Source organism: Nyctereutes procyonoides, unplaced genomic scaffold (genome assembly GCF_905146905.1).
Source record: "Nyctereutes procyonoides isolate TBG_1078 unplaced genomic scaffold, NYPRO_anot_genome, whole genome shotgun sequence".
Lineage (NCBI taxonomy): Eukaryota > Metazoa > Chordata > Mammalia > Carnivora > Canidae > Nyctereutes > Nyctereutes procyonoides.
The window spans coordinates 50,261,098-50,283,986 of NW_026575020.1; the positions used below are offsets into that span (position 1 = coordinate 50,261,098).

General features: G+C 40.7%; 1 long non-coding RNA gene across 1 annotated transcript; it reads right to left on the minus strand.

The window, feature by feature from the left end:
• Positions 1-1,117: 1,117 nt before the first annotated feature.
• Positions 1,118-22,831, minus strand: LOC129511542 (uncharacterized). Its single transcript, XR_008664859.1, has 4 exons — positions 22,509-22,831; positions 9,953-10,053; positions 6,867-6,964; positions 1,118-2,264 (listed from the first exon to the last, which is right to left on the minus strand). It is a non-coding gene; the product is annotated as an uncharacterized LOC129511542 (long non-coding RNA).
• Between the last annotated feature and the right edge of the window lie 58 nt (positions 22,832-22,889).

The window sequence follows — 22,889 nt, forward strand, 5'->3', positions numbered from 1 at the left end:
CCTTTCCTGGTTTGCCCAACAAGAAAGAGGGGGAGCTTTCCATCTGAGTTTAAGCCTTCCAAAATCTGTCTGCTGTTGCTTGTTGTTTTTGGTGTTTTGCTCAAAGTTTATCTGAAGGAAGGCTGGGTAGGCTGTAACTCCATCATGTTCAAAACAGAACTTTCCTGGAAATGATCTTTGATGTGCTAGTTTCCTGAGCTTATGGAGATTGGATTCCTCAAGTTATCATTAGACATGATTGGACCTTATGCCATCCTAGCCTCTTGCATACATTCATGAATTCAATCCAGCAGAATCCTTCCTAGTTTGGGCTGCAGTTCTCAGCAAGTACCTGTGGAAGATCTGAGAGTCCTCCTATTCCTGGGTCATCCAATGCCACACTGCTTCCTTCGCTTCATCCCATGCAGATGGTGATGCCATGTGGACCTTGCAGGTTTGGGCGATGCAACACTCAATGTAAGGCTGTTGTAACAAATTACCACAAACTGAGCGGCTTCAAACAACAGAAATTCATCGTCTCAGAGTTCTGGCAGCCAGAAGTCTGAAATCAAGATGTTGGCAGGGCTGCGCTGCCTCTGAGGCTTCCTTGCTTTCTCCTTCTGGTGACCGCCCACAATCCTTGGTGATGCCTGGTTTGTAGATGCATCACTCCGATTTCTGCTTCTGTTGTCACTTGGCTTTTCCCTGTTTGTCTTCTGTGTGTCCAAGTATCCCTTGCTTGATAAGGATACCAGTCACTGGATTAAAGCCTATATTAATCCAATATTACCTAGTCTTAATTTGACTGCATCTACAAAGACTTATTTCCAAATAAGGTCAAATTCACAAGGGGTAGGACTTGAACGTATCTTTTGGGGAACACAATTCAACCTATAAGAGGTGATTTGCCCCCAAGGGATTATAGGGCAAGTAGAAGGGATGGGGTAATTTGTCATCTAGTTGTTTTTATAGTAAATATATTCTAAATGTATGGAATGAAGTGACTTGTGTAACATCACATAAATAGCAAAATAGAATACAATCTGCTACATTATTCCATGCGTTAGTTTTACTTATTTGTTTCTTTTAAAAATGAGAGACCATTTAAACAATAATATTGCAAAAAATTTTTTAAAGATTTTATTTATTTATTCATGAAAGACATGGCGGGGGGAGGGGGAGGCAGAGAGAGAGAGAGAGAGAGAGAGGCAGAGACACAGGCAGAGGGAGAAGCAGGCTCCATGCAGGGGGCCTGATGTGGGACTCCATCCCCAGTCTCCAGGATCAGGCCCTGGGCTGAAGTCAACGCTAAACTGCTGAGCCACCCGGGCTGCCCTGAAAAAATTTTTAAGGAGAAAAATCTTCCAGTTACCTTACTACCCCTTAGGCCAAATTTTTTTTTTTTTTGCATATCCTCTTCATCTTTTCCATATGTACCAATGCGTTTTACATATTTGTAAGAAATCAAAGTTGTTAACTTTTAAATAAAATTAAATCATCAGTATAAATTGTGTGTAATTAAGGAATTCTGTTACAAGAAATTTAATTGCTTTGCATTTTTCACTTAAAATGAAATCCATAATACCCAGGGGAATTTTCAAGACCTTGTCAGCTGCTTTAATCTTCCTTCATGAATTGCTGATACTAGTCTTAGAACTGTTCTGTTTTCACAAAGGCCCATTATGTGATTAGATACCAAGCATGCAGTATACCTGCCCAAGATAACAATTAGGCTCAAACATTATTATCAGCTATTTCATTAATCTCAATGAGTTTACACTGTAACAATTAAATAATTTCTGTGACTAACCAAGATTCATGACACACAGATTCCCATCAAAATCTGTATAAATTGGATGCAAAAGATTATCCTCAATTCAGACACAAATGCCTAAAATGAAATCATCCATTGATGTAGCACAGAGGCAGATGTGCTTTGTGGTTAAGAATGAGCTTTGGAAAAAAAAAAAAAAAAGAAAAAGAATGAGCTTTACGGTGCCTGGGTAGCTCAGTCGGTTAAACATCTGATTCTTGGTTTTGGTTCAGGTCATGATCTCAGGATCCTGGAATCAAGCCCTACATAGAGCTTCATGCTCAGTGCAGAGACTGCTTGTCCCTTTCCCTCTGTTTCTCCCAATGCTCTCTCTCTCTAATAAATAAATGAAAAATATTTATATAAAAAAAAGAATGAGCTTTGACTTTGGAATAAACTGGGTTTGGATCTTGCATTCTTGTCTTGCTGGCTGCTCAAGGTCTTAAACCTCCTTAAGCTTCAGCTTCATTATCTGGAAGTAGAGAAAACACACTTAATTCATAGGTTCTTAACAATGTCATAGGATCAAAATAATGCCTGATACTTAGGCCTTCAGCTATAGAATTGTTCAACTGCATGTTGAAGTTAATACTGAATTATCCAATTGTTGAATAAGTATTCAAAGAGTAACAGGTCCTACAGATACTCTTCTACAAAGCATGCTGCTGACCCAACTGATCAGACTCTGGTTGAATCTTGATTGCAATCACATTCTGGTCTACCTGGTTGTAACATTTACTTTTAAAAATACTTGAATTGGTACTTTCAACCCCCAACTTTATCACAATAATAGAGATTAGTAGTTATAAATCATAAAACTCAAAACCTATGATAAATTTATCTAGTTTACTACTGATTTCGCTTTAATCTACATTTAAATACAATTATATGTAGTCATACATATAGTGTGGTCCAGAATTTAATTCCAACCTGTCCCAGATTAAACTTTAGTCAGATGAGGGAAATGCTTTGAAAAGGTACTAATCTTCCTCTTCTCTCATCGCCCGGGCCCTGAGCCTATGTTGTCTCCTTGTTTATACCTACCTATGACAGGTTTGTCATTTCTTGTTCCAGGAATGTGCATCTCAGACTGCAGTTACTCAAAGTTCATAACACAGTCTTGATGGATGGTATTTATGTTTTTGCACTGTTCTTCAAACCTTCTTAATAGGTTCATTCTGTTGAGAAACATGCTTTTCCACGCTGCCTAATGCAGGTGCCTCTCGCCTTTTGTGTGATAATTCATCCAGACGGAAAGTGACATCAAGAAGCCTTCATCAAGATTATTCCATGTCAGCCCAATCTTGAAACCTGTCAGATTGACCATGCAGTGGGGGAGGGCATCCCAGGAGCAAGGAGAAGCCTCAGGTTGGCAAGAGCACATCCTATTCCCACCAGTCTAGTTGGTGAGAAAGGCAGTTTGCAGGAACTCTCCTGCAATAATAAACTTGGGCAGGGGGCTAACTGATGGCGAGTGCTACATACCATGCTAAAGAGTCAGGATTGTACACATGGTGGCTTTAGGTTGCCATTCGCTCTGTATTTGCACCACAGCAGGAAGGCAGATGATGGACTGAGATAGGGCAGCAGGAAAGAGCATCTTAGGGGTCCCTGGGTGGCACGGTGGGTGAAGTGTCTGTCTTTGGCTCAGGTCATGATCCCAGGGTCCTGAGATCGAGCCCTACATCAGGCTCCCTGCTCATCAGGAGTCTGCTTCTCCCTCTGCCTCTTCCCTTGCTCATGCTCTACTTCGCTATCTCTCTTTCAAATAAATAAACTAAATCTTAAAAAAAAAAAAGAAAGAAAGAGCATCTTAAGTACCATCCTGTCCCCACCATCTACTTCCTGCTCAACACAGAGCACTCCCCTTGTGCTCCACCAACTCCTTCTATTCCTCTATCCTACCTCCCTGCATTCTTCTCTTTATTGCAAACATCTTGCTCGACTGTGCTTATGTGTTCACATGTGCATGTCCGCTGATAGACTGTAAGCTTCCTGAAGGTAGGAACAGGACTGCACTTCCTTTTGAATACTCAGCATTCAGCCCCAGGCCTAGAAGCAAGCAAGCATTCAATAAACTCATTATTGCACTCAATCAGTATTTAATGAGTGCCCACCACGCATTTCCTGGGGAAACTGCTAAAGGCACTAAGCACAGCACAGCAAGTAAAACAGAGAAAAGTCCTTGCCTTCATGGAGTCTGCATTCTCATCCTGAGAGCCACACAACTTAGGAAGTAAGCAAATAAATAAACGGGCACAATTTTAGTATGGCAGATAACGGTTAAGAGCTATGGAAAAAATAAATCAGGGGAGAGGAATCGAGGGGGCGGGTGTTAAGTAGGGTGGTCTGGGAAGCTGACAGTAGAATACGAACTTGAGGAAACAAGGGAGCAGCTACGCAGATGTCCGGAATGGGGTGAGCAGGAGGGGACCAAGCAGAAGGAATTCACAGAGGAAAGCCTTGAATCAGGACCTGCCAGGTGTCCAAGGAATAGCAGAGGCCAGCACAGCTGGATTTTGGCTTTTCCTCTGAGTGGAAGGGGAAGCCCCTGAAGGATTTTGAGCGCAGGAGTGGCATGATCCCACTTCTAATCAGACACGACAGCTTTGGCGGCTATGCTGAGAATAGCCGGAAGAGGGACACACGTTTTGCTGGGCAAGAAAAGCGGTGGCATCAGTCACCGGATGTGGAGAGAGGTGCTAGACACAGCACACAGTTTAAAGGTGGTGTTATTTAACTGGACCCACGAGTGCTTGGCTGGGGGTATCAGGGAATGAGCACAGTTAAGAACATCTTCAGTTTTGGCATAAGCAACTGGAAATATGGAGTTGTGATTTACTGAGACCTCAGTAACTGGGGGGAACCACTTAACTCCCTGTCCAGATCACAACACTCTGGAGAGTGAAAGGACCTGTCCTATAGTCGGGAAAACGTATGGACTGTCTTGGAAAATCTGTTTACCCTGGAGTCATGGCTCTCAATCAGGGCTGATTTTTGTTGCCAAGGCAACATTTGGCCATGTCTGAAGACATTTTTTGTCACATTTGTGACCAGTAGGGGGTTGCCACTAGCACCTGTTGGGCAGAGGCCAGGGATGCAAAGGTCAGCACCTCTCCAGAAAGAATGATCTGGTCTAAAATGTCAACAGTGCCAAGGTTGAGAAATCTTGTTCTAGAGACAGGAAACAGGACGAGAAGGCCAGGTTTGCTGACATGCATAGAGATAAAGATCAATGTAATCAAAGAGATATGAGGATGCTTACCTCTTCATTAGCTTATCATTTCTATTTCACCATTTACCCAAAAAAGCATATATCCTTAAACAAGAATACAAGAGTTTACAACTGAAAGAACCTACAGACCTAATTAGCCTGATGACCAGGGGTTTCCTGGGACCCTCACCCATCCACTCCTCTGCTATCCTGTCTTTGATCAAAGGCTCTGTTCAGCTACAGCATCATTGGTACTGATGGCTTCTTGAATTTCCCAAGTATATTTAAGAAAAGGCAGTTTGAGTGCAATTTTAAGAAAGTGATAACCCATCTAAATACAGTTAGCTGTATGTGATTTTACAAGCAATGTTCTTCCTATTCAAAACAGATTGGGGGAAAAAAACAGATTGGGGAACCTCTCAGGAAGAGCAAGATTATCAAGTGAGTGTCCGAACTCATTCTTCTCCCCATTCCATCTTCCCTCCAAAATGGAATGAGTGAGTGAATGAATGAAGGAATGAAAACACCTTTAAAATGAGTGGCATAACTCAAGGTGTTGAGTGCCAAATCTCTGTGGTCATCTTTCTCCCCCGTCCCCTTTCCCCATTTGTGAACTTCTAATGAAATCTCCTACTAGCTGCCTTAAAAGCATTCTTGTAGTCCCAATAAAGTTCTTACAGTTTAGTCATTGAATGAGAAGAAGTCCTATGACTCTTCTAGACGGATATATCTGAATGAGCCTGTTGGTTTCCCAGCAGCTAGTATCTTGAGAGTGAACATTCCAACTCTTAAGCCAGTAAAGCAAATTATAGCTTTCAAACCGGCCCTAATTTTTTGCGCTCAGGTCTAAGAGAGGTTTATGAACTCAAACCCTTTATTGTCTTGACTTTCTTTTTTTAAGATTTTATTTATTTATTCATAAGAGATACAGAGAAAGAAGCAGAGGCAAAGGCAGAGGGAGAAGCAGGCTCCCCATGGGAAGTCTAATGTGGGACTCAATCCCAGGACCCTGGGATCACGACCTGAGCCAAACGCAGATGCTCAATTACTGAGCCACCCAGGTGTCCCTATCTTGATTTTCTTCTGCGACCTCATAATGGGGTCTCAGGCTTTAGTAAAATGGGCAAAACTGCCTTTCTGTCTGTGCCTACCTACTGAGATGTTGCCCGAAGGTTTTCTTTTTGGTGGACATTCTATCAAGGCTTAGATTTGTACTATTCCCAGGCACAAGAGGGCATTCACAGCTATTACATAACGTGAAACTGGGTAAGGTAGACTGTGTACGCATTCAGAACTCTGCCCTCTGTGTGGAATGTGAAGAAACAAGTTTAAGCAGGACTGTGCCCCCAAAGATGGGGGAGCTTCAGGGGGAGTGCGGGGAGAGAATAATCACCCGATCTTTGTGTCCTGTTCATTCAGGTTAGGTTTCAGGAAGAGGGAAGAAAGTATCTGTGTGTCTTGCAACCCTTGGATTTCCACTTTGGATTTTTTTGTCAAATAGCTACCAACATTTTAATCGTGCTGACACTATTCTTACCTACACTGTGAGGGAAACAGTTCTCTGGCAAAGTGCCCTTGGTACACTTGGAGAACAAACAAAACTGTGCATGTCAACATTCAAGGAAAAATCAGATGAGCAAAGAGACAGGGTAGCTTCTGAACGTTGGAATCCCCTCCGACAGGATACTGTGTGCTCGAATGCACATCATTGTCAAGGGGAACATCCCAGGAGGGGGCCCAGATGGGAGGCACTTCTACCCTCAGCCCTGCACATCCTTCCAAAGTAAAACAAAACAAGCAAAACGGCTGCAAGGTGCCAGAAGGATTAATATATTGTCCTTCTCCGACCTTTTCCCTTACTTTCGTTTGAAGACAACAGGTGGTTCATTTCAGTCACACAGAGATACCATCTGATCCTGAGTCCTCGACGAAGGATCATCAACAGATCAACTGGATACCTGTTTTCCCGAGAATAAAAGATACTCATGTTCAGAAGCTGATGTCTGAATCCTTTCAGCCCTCCATCTTTCACAACACTCGCTGATAATTACTACTTGTCAATGCTTGTTAAGAACGGCCTACATCTACTTTCTGACTCTTGGAATAAAACATACACACAGTGGGCATAATTTCTGAAACTCAACATGGAGACTCTGTAAATCTAGCACACTTCATTATCTAAATGTGACAACATGAAAATGATTTTTTTTTTTTTTTGCATTTGTGAAATTCAAGAGTGCTCATCACCTTCAGGGAAATTGGTCTTTGTTCTTGGAGTATTACAAGTACATTGCTTAAATTGCCTGTGCCAAGGAATACAGAAATAGAACAAAGAGTGTGCACATATAGCATCCTGAAAAATGATTTCATATTACTCGTTAGTCTGCTTCCAAAGCATTATACAAAATTGATTGAAGAGATATCTGGAATATCATCTATCACAGCTCAGCTCCCTCATCTCCCTTATGACTTATTTTTAAAATGCTGTTTTTAAGACACAAGGCTCAATTCATTTTTTGGAAGGCACACTCATAGATATTTGCTCAGCTCTTGTTACAGAAACTTTTTTTTTCTTTGAAGGAATCTGTCACGGGGAACATGAAATCTAAAAAATGTCTTATTTTCTTCCTTTACTATCGACTCAAAACCAGCATTGATCATAAATTCCTAAAATAATTCACCCAGATAAATGAAAGTTAAAAGGTTAAATGTATACATTTTTAGACAAGCCAAAAGTGTAGCTTCAGAACTCATAATAACTTCAAAAATTGGCACTAGTATTTGTGGAAGGAAGGCAACAGAACATTCTACCAGTAGGCTGGACTTTTTGATTTTTCTGAACACTGATTAAAACCTCAGTGTAATCCTATTTATCCTTTTGAGGTTCTGCAGATTCTTACTGGATGATTTTTCATGTCTGGACTTTTCCTAACATTGATAAAGGAAGAACGTTTATTTTCTAGGTGTATTTTTAAACTCTCAATGGACAGTAACTCATGCAGATACAAAAAATTATCTAATTTTGTTTTCTAGGCCTTTCCTTTTACCCCTGCCTACTTCCGAACAATTCATGTGGATCCTTTGGATAGGTTATCAAATTATTTCAAACATATAATCAATTAATAAATCTTTCATAAGAATTGCTCCATTTTTAAATAATAATAAAATACCTCCCCTACATGCTCTCCTCTCGATTTAATTATCAGGCAAGTAGACCCCAAGGAAAACATTCTGATTTTTAAAATATGTCTAATAATTGAGCTACTTTAGTGGGACACCTGGGTGACTCCGTGGTTGAGCATCTGCCTTCGGCTCAGGGCATGACCCCGGGATCCTGGGATTGAGTTCTGCAACAGGCTCCCCACAGGGAGCCTGCTTCTCCCTCTGCCTAGGTCTCTGCCTCTCTCTGTGTGTCTCTTATGAATAAGTAAGTAAAATCTTAAAAAAAAAAATTGAGCTACTTTAGTTAATTAACAACTTAATTAGCAGGAAGGCAGTCCCTCTAGTAATGGTTACAAGAAAAAGGTTCATACAAAGACAACGAATATAAGAAATACAGAGATTAAAGAAAATAGAAGGATTTATAATATTAAGGTCTTAATGTATGCAAATGATTGGAAAGAACCAAAATACTGTTTTCAGTGTATTTCTTTAATAAAAAAAAAAAAACCATATGAGAACTGACCATTGAAGCCTGACGACTCTTGCCACCTCTCATTAACAACTACTATGCCCTCTGCTGTTTGCTTTGTTAATCTATGACATTATATGGCCAAAGGCCTACATAATTCACGCCTGGGCTATTTGGTTGTCCTTTAAATCCATCCCACACTGTGGAATGGAATGGTTTTCTCCATATGGCCTCCATTTCCTCTTAACAAGTATCCAACAGTGTTTTGATTTGCCACAATAATAAAAATATTTCTTCTCCCTTTCCCTTCCATTAAACTAAGGATTTCTCTTCACATTTCTTAATGCTGGCGGTAACCTTCCTCTAATTTCAAAGCTTTTTTATTTCTCTTATCACTTGAGAGGATGTGTGCTCTTACATCCCAATTCTCTCCCACTTCACATACAATCCTCATTCTCAAGAAAGGAGCCACTGCTGAGAAATTTAGTAGTAATAAAAAGAACCCAAAGCTTCCATACCTAATAGCCACTAAGCATACCATGGACTGGGCACTGTTCTTAGAGCCTTATGTCTATTTGTTTATTTACATTTCTCAATTACCTCATGAGGTAGGTATTATTATCATTGCCTTTGTATCTGTAGGAAACCAAGGCAGAGAAGTGATCTGTTTTGCTCAATTCACAGAACTAGTACAAGCTGATCCTGGAACAACATGGGGGTTAGGGGCACCTCCCCTGCCTACACAGTTGAAAATCTATGAATAACATTTTTTAAAATTAAAAAATTATACTAGGTCTTAAATTTTATTTATTTTTAAAAAGGTTTTATGTATTTATTCTTGAGAGACACAAAGGGAGAGGCAGAGACATAGGCAGAGGAACAAGCAGGCTCCCTGTGGGGAGGCCAATGTGGGACTCGATCTTAGGACCCCAGGATCATGACCTGGGCCAAAGGCACACACTCAACCACTGAGCCACCCAGGTGCCCCTAGGCTTTTAATTTTAATTCCAGTATAGTTAACATAGTGTTATATTAGTTTCAGGTGTACACTTTAGCGATTCAACAATTCCATCTATCTGCCAGTTGTTCATCATGACAAGTGACCTCCTTAATCCCCATCACCTGTTTCACTCATCCCTCCACCCACCACCCCTCTGGCAACCATTAGTTTTTTCTCTATAGTTACGAGTCTGTTTCTTGGATTGTGTCTTTTTCCTTTGTTCATTTATTTTGTTTCTTAAATTCCACATATGAATGAAATCATATGGCATTTGTCTTTCTCCAACTGACTTCTTTCACTTAGCATTATACTCACTAGCTCCATCCATGTTGTTGCAAATGGCAGGATTTCATTCTTTTTAATGGTTGAATAATAGTCCATTGTGTACGTATACCACATCTTCTTTATCCATTCGTCTGTGGATGGACACGTTGGCTATTGTAAATAATGCTGCAACAAACACCAGGGTGAACATATCCTTTGGAATTGTTTTTGCATTCATTGGGCAAATACCCACTCATGTGATTACTGGATTGTAGGGTGTTTTTTTTTAAAGATGTTATTTATTTATTCATGAAAGACACAGAGAGAGAGAGGCAGAGACACAGGCAGAGGGAGAAGCAGGCTCCATGCAGGGAGCCTGATGCGGGACTCGATCCCGGGTCTCTAGGATCAGGCCCTGGGCTGAAGGCAGGTGCCAAACCGCTGAGCCACCCGGGCTGCCCTTGTAGGGTGGGTCTATTTTTAACTTTTTGAGGAGCCTCCATACTGTTTTCCACAGTGGTCACACCAGTGTGCATTCCCACCAACAGTGCATGAGGCTTCCTTCCCCTCTGCATCCTTACTAACGCTTGTTGTTTTTTGTGTTTTTGATTTTAGCCATTCTGACAGGTGTGAGGTGATATCTCATTGTAGTTTTGATTTGCATGTCCCTAATGATGAGGGATGCTAAGCATCTTTTCATGTGTCTGTTGGCTATCTGTATGTCCCCTTTGAAGATATGTCTGGTTCATTTTTTTCTGCCCATTTTGAATTGGATTGTTTTTTGGGCGTTGAGTTGTATGCATTCTTTATAATTTGAGTACAACTGACACACTATATTACATCTGTTTCAGGGAAATCCATTAATAATTTTTGGCTCTGCCAAAAATTTTCTAGTAATAACATACTACTGACTGGTAGCCTTACAGATAACATAGTCGATTAACATGTATTCTGTATGTAATATTGATTATATACTGTACTCTTACAATAAAGTTAGAGGAAAAAAAGCGTTAGGAAAATCGTAAGAGGCATACATTTACAGTACTGTATTCATTGGGAAAAAAATCCACAAATAAGTGGATTCATGCAGTTCAAACCTGTGTTATTCAAGGGTCAACTGTAATTAGAAGAGCCAGGAGTCCAACCCAGCCAGGCAGTCTGACTCCAGAGTCTGTGCTGTAATCCCCTCACAATTATGGTCAGCCCATACAGATCTAGTGTCATCAAATTATACCTGTGAACAACTAGCCAATAATGGAAACTGACTTGTCATGGAAGCAAGTGCTCGAGCTCTGTCAGTGTATCTGCTCCATGGGATACTACACAGGAAAATAGCATCTTCTGATGCTTTATTTTTGGTATTTGACACTTTACTATCTCTACCATAGTGCTCTAAACATGAAACCAGGGCCCAAAATTCATATTTACTTGAATTTTTATTGCACCTAATTTTTCACAGTATTTACAGCCTAAATCACAGTATTTACAGCCTGAACCACAATGAATGGTATCTCAGGGGCTCTTATGTCATCAGTTCTCAATTGTCAACTGTTCAGTTGAGTGGAAAGAATGGTGATTCTAAGTACAGCTAAGATAACAGAGACACTTATCTACTCCTGTGCAGGTGAGGCAGGGAGCATTATTTTCTTTGAAATAGACCTGAAATGATTTTATTAATTTAAAGTTGATTATTTTGCTTTTTATGTATGAATTTGGTTTTTGCAGTATTCATTATAAGTAGATTAAATATGTTCCAAATTATCTGACTCCCTTTTATTTTTCTTTTAATCTGTATCTGAACATATCCACTAGTTCTCATGAAATATACTTCCATATAATAACATTCTGAATTTTTCTGCCTTTTCCAGCCTAAACTGCTCTCAGTAGAAATATTCATCATGTGATGCCTGGGTGGCTCAGTGTTTGAGCGTCTGCCTTTGGCTCAGAAAATAATCCTGGGGTCCTGGGATAGAGTACTGCATCGGGCTCCCTGCAGGGAAGCCTGCTTCTCCCTCTGGCTATGTCTCTGCCCCTCTCCTTGTGTCTCTAGAATAAGGAAAATCTTTAAAAAAATATTCATCATATTTGACTCTTCTACTAATATAAAATTTTAAAAACAGATAGGATAGGTATTAATTTGCTAATTCAGATATGAGAAAACAGCAGGAATCCTTAGAAACATTTTTTCATGTAACATCTTTTGATTCATCATCAAAAATGGATTGAGACAGAACAGAGGAACTATATTATGTAGAAGGCACTTGAAGAGCATCATTAACCAATAATTCCATATTTCAGAGTCACGACTGTCCTTGGAAAATAGTCTGTGACTACTGGTTATATAAAGACTTGAGGATGACAATCATTAAATATCTTTATAGAACACAGGCTTTACGTCTCTGAGTTGGGAGGTAGATTAACAGGTTGGTAGCACAGAGGTATAACTTTAATCATATTTTGGAAAGCTTTGTTTCTCTGGTACTTAATTTTAAATATAACAGAGAATACCTAGTAATGATTTTGGTTTCACCTTCATATTGCCTTTAAGTCAACATCCTATATATCAGGTCACTTAAAATTGTGACAGTGAGGGTTCTCGGCTTGCAAACTAAAACAGTCCCTTCAGCTTACTAGATTAAAATTTGAATCAACTTGACCCCTCCAATGTTGAAGAAGAAAGAAACTGATATTTGCAGATACAGGAATAAATAATGCAATGATTTTACGTTTGAGGTGGCTTGCTCACCTCCTATGAATTATAATAATTTGCTTAATCTTAGTTTAGAAGATAGTTAAATGTCATAAATAAATTCTGCTTCAGGTGACTGGGTGGCTCAGTCAGTTAAGCATTTGATTCTTGATTTTGGTGTCTGTTTGTCTCCCTCTTTCTCTGCCCCGCCTCCCTGCACATGCAGTCTCTCTCTTCCTCTCAAATAAATAAAGAAATCCTTTAAAATATATATACTCTGTTTCCTTTCTTGAATCTACCTGTAACGCCAGGAGCATTTATTGTGAATATATGTTGTCCCTAACTTCAAACCTAGATATACTTTGGTTTGCTATCTCACTAAAATGGTGTAAGAACTAATATTATGAAATTAATACATATTTAACATTTTTTTAAACTATTTTTTAAACATTTTTTATTTATTTATGATAGTCACAGAGAGAGAGAGAGAGAGAGAGAGAGGCAGAGACACAGGCAGAGGGAGAAGCAGGCTCCATGCACCGGGAGCCCGACGTGGGATTCGATCCCGGGTCTCCAGGATCGTGCCCTGGGCCAAAGGCAGGCGCCAAACCGCTGCGCCACCCAGGGATCCCATATTTAACATTTTTTACATAGTATATTTTAAATGACTACTAATAGAAGCTCTATTTTACGCAAAATTGACAAGTCTTTGTAAGTTAGGAGCCAAGCATTATATCTTTTCATAAGGCACTACCTGGGTATTTAAAAAAAAAAATCATTCAAATGCCTCTTAAAAACCTGTAGAATGAGCTTCTGAAATCAAAGATCTCGTGGAAATAAGCTTAAGGAAATTGTACACGACGCTTTCTGCAATTTTCTTTGAAATATCCACCAGCATTCCAAAATTCACTTAGTGCCAGATGGCACTATGCCCAAAACTGTTTAGTACATGCGTTTGATATTTATTTGGATGACAACAATCCAGAAACAACAGGATAAATGAGGCCCTGTAAAATGGAAATCTCTGGTTGCTTTTGCAAATGTGCAGGTTTTTAGGTTCTCTTCATTTCCCACCTAAATGTCAATAAAGAAAGGCTGCTGGAAAGGAGCTCTGAAACAGACTTCCGAACAATTCCACAGGCAGTAGGTATCATCTAATAGACCTCTGCTGTTTTACTCCGTATGTTGCAGGCTACAGAATCATGAAAAGGCACGGAGCATGTGGCTCACGTTACTGCACCATAAAGAGGTTAACCTTAACCCTCTTTATGGTACGAAGCCCAATCTATAAAATACCATCAGACACTTATTATAGCTACTTTCTAATACTATACAATTACATTATACTTCTAAAATGCTATTTGGTTATAAGATAGACTAATTTAACAAATATATAGAACCCACTGTTTTTACAAATTTGGCTCACAAACAAAATTATTAGTCTACCATCTCCAAGGAGCGGAAATAAGGAAAATTAGCACTATTTTCAACTTATCTGCCATATGCCATTAATAATAAAGCATTTCCTTTGGACACTAATCCAAATGGAAAAATTTAAGAAAAAGTTGATTCATTATGTTGACTATAATTATCTCTACAGCACCGTATAGTTCAGACAGCTTAATGCTCTGTGGGCTTCTGAACTTTTTCTGTAACTTGCATATATCACTTATCTAAAATATTTCCCAGAATATTTTATAGTTTTTTTAAAAAGTGCAGCAGGGCAGTCTGACCTGAATTATTCAGGTCTGTGACTGAAGGCCAGAACCATCTATTAATATCAATGTAAACAGATCAAGGAGCCTTCAAGGGCACAACACTGTCCTATATCAGTGTTTCTAACTCATCCTCAAATAGTACAGGATTTACTGAATTGTCACAGCAAGTTGGCTAAGGTACAGAGCGTAAAGGAGATACCCAGATTTACTGTGGACTTTATGGGTCTGGAGTGGAGCTTATCCCATGAATAACTAATATAAAACAAGGCAAAATGTTACTAAATGACTCTTAACCTGAAAAAGGTACAGTTTCCAGGGCATTGGCAAGAATGTTACCTAGCCTAAGACAAGACTGGATAGCTCAAGTAAGGGACTAGGAATCAGAAGACAAGTTTCTACCTTGATAGCCAGATAGTTTTAAATCACATGTTTTCCCATCTTATCCAAGTAAAGCAACAACATGAGGTGATGATGATGATAAACTGGGATTTAGGGACAACCCACTTCAGTGTCACCATAAGGATAAAATTATAAATTATGGATGTGGAAAGAGCCTGTAAACCTTGAAATATTATACAAATGTTACTAACATTACCCACAGGATTTAAGTTTCTCAGAACAGAGATCATCCTTTTTCCATTTTCTTAACCCATACCATGTTGGTCATCATTGTAGGTCTTAGTGAAGGTCTATTACTTTTTAAAATGGGATGTAATAAACCAGGATGCTTTTCTCTTTTCTTTCTGGGCTCCCAAGATAAAAAGATTTGTGAGATGCAATGTTTCATAGCTGGCATTGCCTGTATTTTGTGTTTTGATTTTTCTTAATCCTTCTTTCGTGCATAGACCTAGTATTTAAACATCTGGGATTTGAATATCCTGAGAGATAAGTAAGGAAAGGAAAATAGATGGAAAAGCAGAGATATTCAAGGAAAACTGAGAGCTCATTTTTTCCTATGTTACAAGATTCATGATTCTTATAGTAAATGCTCCATTGAATCAGTCTATCAAGAAATACTTGGAACAGACTTGCTCTGTATCCCCTGCTGTGATAGATAAGATCTCCAGGGTATTCATGAGTATTCCCAAGGACTATACAATATAATTGGGGAATTAAGACTTTTGTATTAGAAACAGTTCAAGTACAAGGTGACTGAAAAAAAAAATTGAACACCTAAAAAAAAAAATTGAACACCTTTGGAAATGCATTAATTAGTAACTGGGGTTGGGGTTCATAGGAACATGTAGTCAAGACCAATTTGTAAAGCAAGGTCTGTATGCTAGTTCAGTTAAGGGCCAGAAAGTAAATATTTTAGGTTTTGCAGGCCAGGTAGTCTCTATTTCAACTCTGTTGTAGTTCAAAAGTAGCCACAGGCAATACATAGGTAAATAGGCATAGTTGTACTCCAATAACATTTAATTTACAGAAATAGCAGGTACCACGAATTTGGCGCATGGGCCATAGTTTTACAACTCCCATTGTAAAGAAATTCTCCCTACAGAGAGTGAGCAAATGAGCATGAGTAGGGGGAGGGGCAGAGGGAAAGGGTGAGAGAGAATCTCAAGCAGACTCCACAATGAGTGTGGAGCTCCATGCAGGGCTTGACCTCAGAACCCTGAGATCATGACCTGAGTCAAAATCAACAGCTGGGTGTTTAATCAACTGTGCCACCCAGGTGACCCTAGAGTTCTTTACAATTTAATAAATGTTTGATATGTGCCTTTCATGTCACTAGGGCATGCATCTATCACCCTGGACCCCTCTGTAATATATCACTTCTGACAACTGCAATGACAGCCATTGACAAGATTCTTCATTCTTTTAAGGTTGCAAACAATGATGCAGTACAAATATGAGGTTCTAGAGAAGCTGCAAAGTGAAATATCTGAGTATCTGGGTCCAAGGTGCACTTCTTTTTGGAGCACCCTGTATGATACAAATCAACGACTGGTTAAATATGGGATTGATTAGGAGCAAAGCAGCTCCAAATTTAAGTGTAACTTGAACCTGACATACAGAGCATGATAATTTATTTGGCTTTCTGTAGAGCTCTGACTTGTTCAGATTTTCAGAAGCCAGATGGGGCAGGACCGCAGAAGAAAATGAGTGAGTGTTGTATGAGAGAGACAACAATGCACACACACACACACACACACACACGTGCATGTGTGTGTGTTTACAGAGATTGAAACTGGTTGATTTGACTATAGTGGAAGGAGGAGAAAAAGTATATGCATCTGTTGGATTAGACATCACATCAATTTTCTCTCTTAATAGAATTTGAAATCTTTTTTGTGCCCGCTCTGTATTACTTCACCTAATGATTCAAAGCAGTTTGCTATCTGCTTTACACACCACCTAGATGACATATGAACATCTTATAGGGTGAATGCTACGCAGGAATCATTTCTATTCTTACTTCCCTAGAACCTACACCCTTTGTCAGTCAGCTCATGCCAGTATGCCTGGCTAAGATTCAATTTGGTTTTGAAACCAAAAAGTTGAAAGAGCACCACATTGGAGTTCTGTATAGCTCCTTGACTGCTTAGACACACTGAACATTCATATTACAAATTTTTTATTCAATAAGAATGAATAATGAGGACTCTGGAGAGTCAGCTGGCATTTCCATTAGATACATCAGACACTTATTTTCAAGGTTGTTGGTAGTAATTTGAAAATCTCTTAAGAGGAGTCTTAAAGTATTAGTCAAAGACTTTTTAGATAATCATATATCATAATGAAATAAAAATTCTTCTTCCTAGTAAATCTCTGTGTTGGCATTTGTTTAACTTCTAACAAAGAACGCTAAGATAAGCTAATCAATCCATTTTCGGTGAATACATTCAGTATGTAATAAATGTATCCACACATCAGATAAACAAGTATTAACTGAGCACATATTATGTGCATGGCATATATCTGACCGCGGGAAACATGATGAAGATGAAACTGTCCCCACCCAAGCTTAGAACAGGGGCCAAATATAGACAAGTAAGGTCTGCCCAAGGGAGTAGGTTAGGAATGTGTGGAGAAGGAAAGATTTAGCAGAAAAGGTAAGATCTGTACTTAAGTAATATTACTGCAAGTATTCAATATATGGCCCTTAAGAGCTAATAGATGCCATCAGAATTTAAAGGGGACAATGTTTTAAGACAGAGGGATGTGATCAAGGACAACTTCCTAGAAGCGGTGACCTTGAATCTTGAATGAGGGGTAGATGCCAGAAAAATGAAGACTTAGGTTAGGGCCAGAATAAGGTAAAGACGTAGACCGGCATGAGTTAACGAACAGAAGTGGTGACACGGAGATTCGTATTTCAGAAGGATAAATAATCCTGTTTTGACCACATTGCTTAAACAAAGGAATCACAGAGGATATGAATGGAAGATAAGGAGGAAAAGGTATAGCTGGGCCATATACTGGAGAGGGCACTGGAAGCTAAGCTCAATCTATCTTGGGATTTCTAAAATTTCTACCAACAATCATAATTCATTGTGATATATTAATGCAATAAAAACAAAATTTGTACTAAAAGCTATTGTACAGGTACAACTCATCCAGTTCTGTAAACTGCCCTGCCATGTTTCTTCCCAATATATGTCATTATATATAACGTACCTATTTATACTGTAATTTCCTAGAATCCAGGAAAGTAAATATTCAGAGTCGAACTCTTAGCTTTAACTCCGGCACCTTCTTTCCCATGTTTCTGACATCTAGTAGACATTGTTGGAAAACATTCATAAACGTCACATACAGAGGAGTGTTGCTATCTGGAAGGCAATGTTTCAAACTGTACTTTGAACATTTCTTGTCTCATCTCTTAAGGGATATTGTTATAACAGTCATTAGTTGGTCTGTAGGAATAGGGGATCAGGAGCCCTTAATCCCAATGTAAAAAGTAGAATAGTACACCTCTCTTCCTTTAAATCTTTGGTGGTTTTAATCAGACACTGAGCTGGGTTTACAGCTATGGGATCTTAGAACTAGAACTTAGTTTGACCCTCCTCATTTTAGTGGAACCAAAAGAGGACCAGAAAGTTAAATGATCTGCCTTAGGAGACACTGCTAACTTTTTCTGCAGTCAGGACTAGAATTCACATCTTTTAGAGTCTAGTGTTTTCCTCATATCAAAAGTTACACTTACCAAATCTCATTAGCTTAATTTTTTTTCAAAAGATTTTTATTTATTTATTTGTCACAGAGAGAGAGAGAGAGAATACAGGTAGGGGGAGCAGCAGCCAGAGGAAGAGAGACAGCCTTCTGGCTGAGCAGAGAGCCCAACATGGGGCTTGATCCCAGGACCCTTGGGATCATGACCTGAGCTGAAGACAGATGCTTCACGGACTGAGCCACCCAGGCTCCATTTCATTAGCTTTAAATTAACTTAAAAATAGAATGTCCGGGGTGTCTGAGTGGCTCAGTCCATTAAATGGACTTGACCTTGGGCTCAGATCATGATCCTGGGGTCCTGGGATCGAGCCCCACATTGGGCTTCCTGCTCAGCGGGCAGTTTGTTTCTCCCTCTTCCTCTGTCCTTCCCTCCCACCCCCATCCCTGCTCATGCTCACTCATGCTCTCTCTCAAGTAAATAAAATCTAAAAAAAAAAAAAAAAAAAAGAAAAAAAAGAAAAAAAGAAAAGAATGTCAGTAACTTCTCAAGGTGTCACTATACACCAGTGTTTCTCAAACTCAGCCCTACTGACATTTGAACCAGATAATTCTTGGTTGTGGGAGGCTTCCTGTGCCTCACAGTAAGATTATCAGCATCCTTGATCTCTACCCACTAGATGCCAGTATCACTGACTGCCCCGCCCCCGTCCCCCCATTGTGACAACCAAAAATGTCTCCAGATATTGCCAAATGTCCCTGGGTGGGTGGGTGAGGGCAAAATCACCCCAGGTTGAGACACGCTATCTTCCCCTCACCTTCTCACCCTGCATGTACTTCTAGAATAATTCTTTCAGAGCCAGTCTGACTTAACCTAAGGGCATCCTTCCAAGAATCACACTTCTAACCTGACAGCACAGGGCTTTGCCCAGGTGTTCTAGTTTTCCCTGCAGGTGTTACTATCGCTGGAATCTAGTTATTGCAGGCTGTACATGGTCACAAGTCCTTTCCCGATTTATTGCATCCATTGTTTCAGTATGCATCTGAGTACCTATTATATGCTAGTTCCAGGGCACTGGGAATGCAGAGATAAGTTTCTGATCTTCAGGAGTTCAGGCTCCTGGAGGAGACAAAGATGTAAATGAACACCTGTCAGTCCTATGATGAGAATCAACAAAGAGGTGTATGCTGGGAACTACAGAATCAGAGAATACAGCTAATTCACACTGAGGGTGTTCACAGGGTGCTGGGTCACAGAAGGCTGTCAGAAGTTATCAGCCAAGCTAACTCTTCAAGCACAGATCAGAATGAGCTGGGTTGAGAATGGAAAAGGCCTGCCAGCCAGAGGGATCAGTATATCTAAAAGAATGGAGAGAGAAATCTGGCTTCTGGCTATAGCATCAACGTAGGGTGACAAATGAAGCTAGAGAGGAAGCAGTGGGCAGGACTGAAGGAGCCAATTATACCATGCCAAGGAGTGTGCCACTGTCTTGATGGCAACTATAAGCTGGGGGGTGGGGAGAGCAATGCATCACATTTGGCTTTTATTATTTTATTTTTTTAAAAAAGATTTTATTTACTTATTCATGAGAGACACACACACACACACACACACACAGAGAGAGAGAGAGAGAGAGAGAGGCAGGGACACAGGCAGAGGGAGAAGCAGGCTCCCTGCAGGGAGCCTGATGCGGGACTTGATCCCAGGACCCCAGGATCACGCCCTGGGCTGAAGTCAGATGCTCAAGCACTGAGCCACCCGGGTGCCCCAATATAGAACATTTTCAAGATGGGGGATTCGAAGCAGGAGCACAAGCCACCTCATGATAAACACCTGAGGTACTGTCTAATAAAAGAATAATGTGCCAGATTTTGTTTTGGCTTCCTTACACCACCATGGGAGAGCTTCCTATCTTAGGAGCATCTAGGAGCATCGCCACAGACTGGCAGGAAGAGGAAAGGCCCATGGCTGTTGAAAGGTACAGCTTCTACCACCACCCAGGACTGTCTACGGGAAGAGGAAAGCATTGACCAAGGCAAGAACTTTTTTTCTTCTGGAATCTAAGACTTCAAAGAGAGGCTGAATTCCCTGTGGGAACTTGACAAGTATATTTTCCAGAAAGAAAAAGAAAAAAGATCACTTTTTGCTATTTTTATTTATATCTTTTAAAATAAGCTCCACGCCCAATGTAAGGCCTGAACTTATTACCCTGAGATCAAGAGTTGCAAACTCTACCAACTGAGCCAGCGGCCATCTCAATGTTGGTGTTTTGAAACATGTGGTGCAGCCAATTTTTCGGTCAAAGGTGTTTTGCATATGGGTGTATGGGTGAATACGTGCACTGGCTGTGGAACATTATTGTTTCTATGGGAATGTGGATTGCAGATGGATTTTCAGAATGCAATCCATGTGCCAGCGGTGAACTGTGTATGCCATGAACAGAAAGCACAAGCACAAAGGACAAAATGCACTAGACGGGTTGTGATCAGAACTCTTCCATAAAGAAAGGCGTCTGGGACAATCTAAGAGCAATGCTGCTGACCCCATAAAATGCAAACTGATGTAAGCTCTGCGTTGCTGTGCAGGCCCTGGGGTGGGATGGGGATGTTAAGGGAGTGTGTGCGCAGCAGTTCCAGTAGCTACCCCAAGGCCTGGCACTTAGCAGGTGCTCCACTAATGTTTGCAGAGGTGAACGGGATGCACCGATGCAGATCTCCACACTTAACATGCCTCTTGGTTAAATGAGGCTCAGAGAACAAAAATGCCGGTTCCAAGAGGTGCTGAGATGGTGTGTGCAAGAAGGAGAGGAAGAGCCAGCAATGATTTGCCTAGAAGGACAGTGAAAGAAAATTAGCCAGCAAGTCTCTGAGTCTGTTGCTCCTGGGACACAGACCCCCTTCGACTTGGGGACAGAAGCCAATATGAATACAAGGTGACCCTGATTAATTCTCGATAATGTCAAGACAGGAGATTAACCTCGGTAAATCAATGTTCCTTCCAACACCTACGGTGTATTTGTTTTAAGAGCTGATTTGCTGACTTCTAGCTTAAACATGGTGGCCTTCTTCCCTCTGATGTATCCATTGCTCAGAAGGCCCTGGCTTCCTAGAATTCCGAACAAAACTACAATAGTTTTCATTTGCAGTCATCAAATCTACCTGAATTGTCTTTCAAAGTGCCCTTTTTAATTTCCCACTACTGACCAGACCTATCTCTAGACCCTCTGAGTTTCCATTCACTGAGATAGCTGAGGACAAATTTACCTTTTTCTGAAAACAATGCTTAGATTCTGTTAAGCACCCCCAAAGCCTTTCACCACCTCCCAACCCCCTAGTCCCTAGTCGGTCTTTACCGCCCAGCACAGTCCTCACCTACACATTCTGTCCACCACCACTCTTGCATACAAGGCAACATGGTATCCTTAGTGTCTCCTGAATAGGCTGTCCTCATTTCCTTACCCTGCTTGGTTAGGGTCTCAGATGCCTAAAATCCTCCATTTCCCCCACTCTACCTTGAAAGCACATTTCTGAGTCTGGTCTACTCAGTAAAGCAGAAGTCTGAGCTCATTTCAGCCCATGCCCCCAGACTCGGTTTCATTCCTTGCATGGAATCACCCTGCGCATCTCTGGCTTCCTTGCGTAGGAGGTGGCTCTGTCTACCATATTGCTGCCCATCCCCTAGCCATGAACAACATATGCCAAGTGGATGCCCCAAGACCCTAGAAAGGAGGCTGGCCCATCCAAGGAGCTCAACAAATACCTGTTAATTTTGTTGACTAAATTCAAGATACCTGATTTGCTTAATTTAAGATTACCACCCCCTTTCTCCCTTACACCAGGGACTTTCCTCCGCCATCAGGGGAGGAAAAAAAAAAAAAAAGCAACTAAACATTTTAACCCTGATAAAGTTAGCTTGGACACCTAAAAAGCAGCACTTCCTCCAACCCGTCAAGAAATGAGAACTACCCCCCCCATCCCCCCATCCCCCAGGAATGAATGAATTTCAGGTTTCTTGAAAATAACCGACCTGGATCATTTCTTAGTAAAAACTCTGCATCTTCTCTTCAGTTGCCAGGGGTCATCTTACCTCTAGCCAGGCCAAATCACCAACCAATGCTCCATGCGAGAAAACTGTTCTAAAAAAATGGAGGTGTGGGGGGTAAAACGTCTACGGGCAAGGACACTGCAACAGGTGCTGCCCTGCAAGCACGAAACAGCCCAGCCAACCTGCTCGGCGAGCCAAATGCTTTTCAGCTAACCTAATGTTCTTCAACTGTTGTTGTTTCAGGGGCTTTTCCGTAACAAAAATGCTCCCTCGCCCTGGCCCCGCCGTTTTTGGCCTCATCACTTCACTACCGACTGCATGTCTGACTTGTTTATCTGGGTGCACCCAGTCCTCCCGCTCAGCGACCCGAGCGACCACGTTTCCTTAAATCCGAGCCCCGTGGACTCTGCTCGGAACTACATT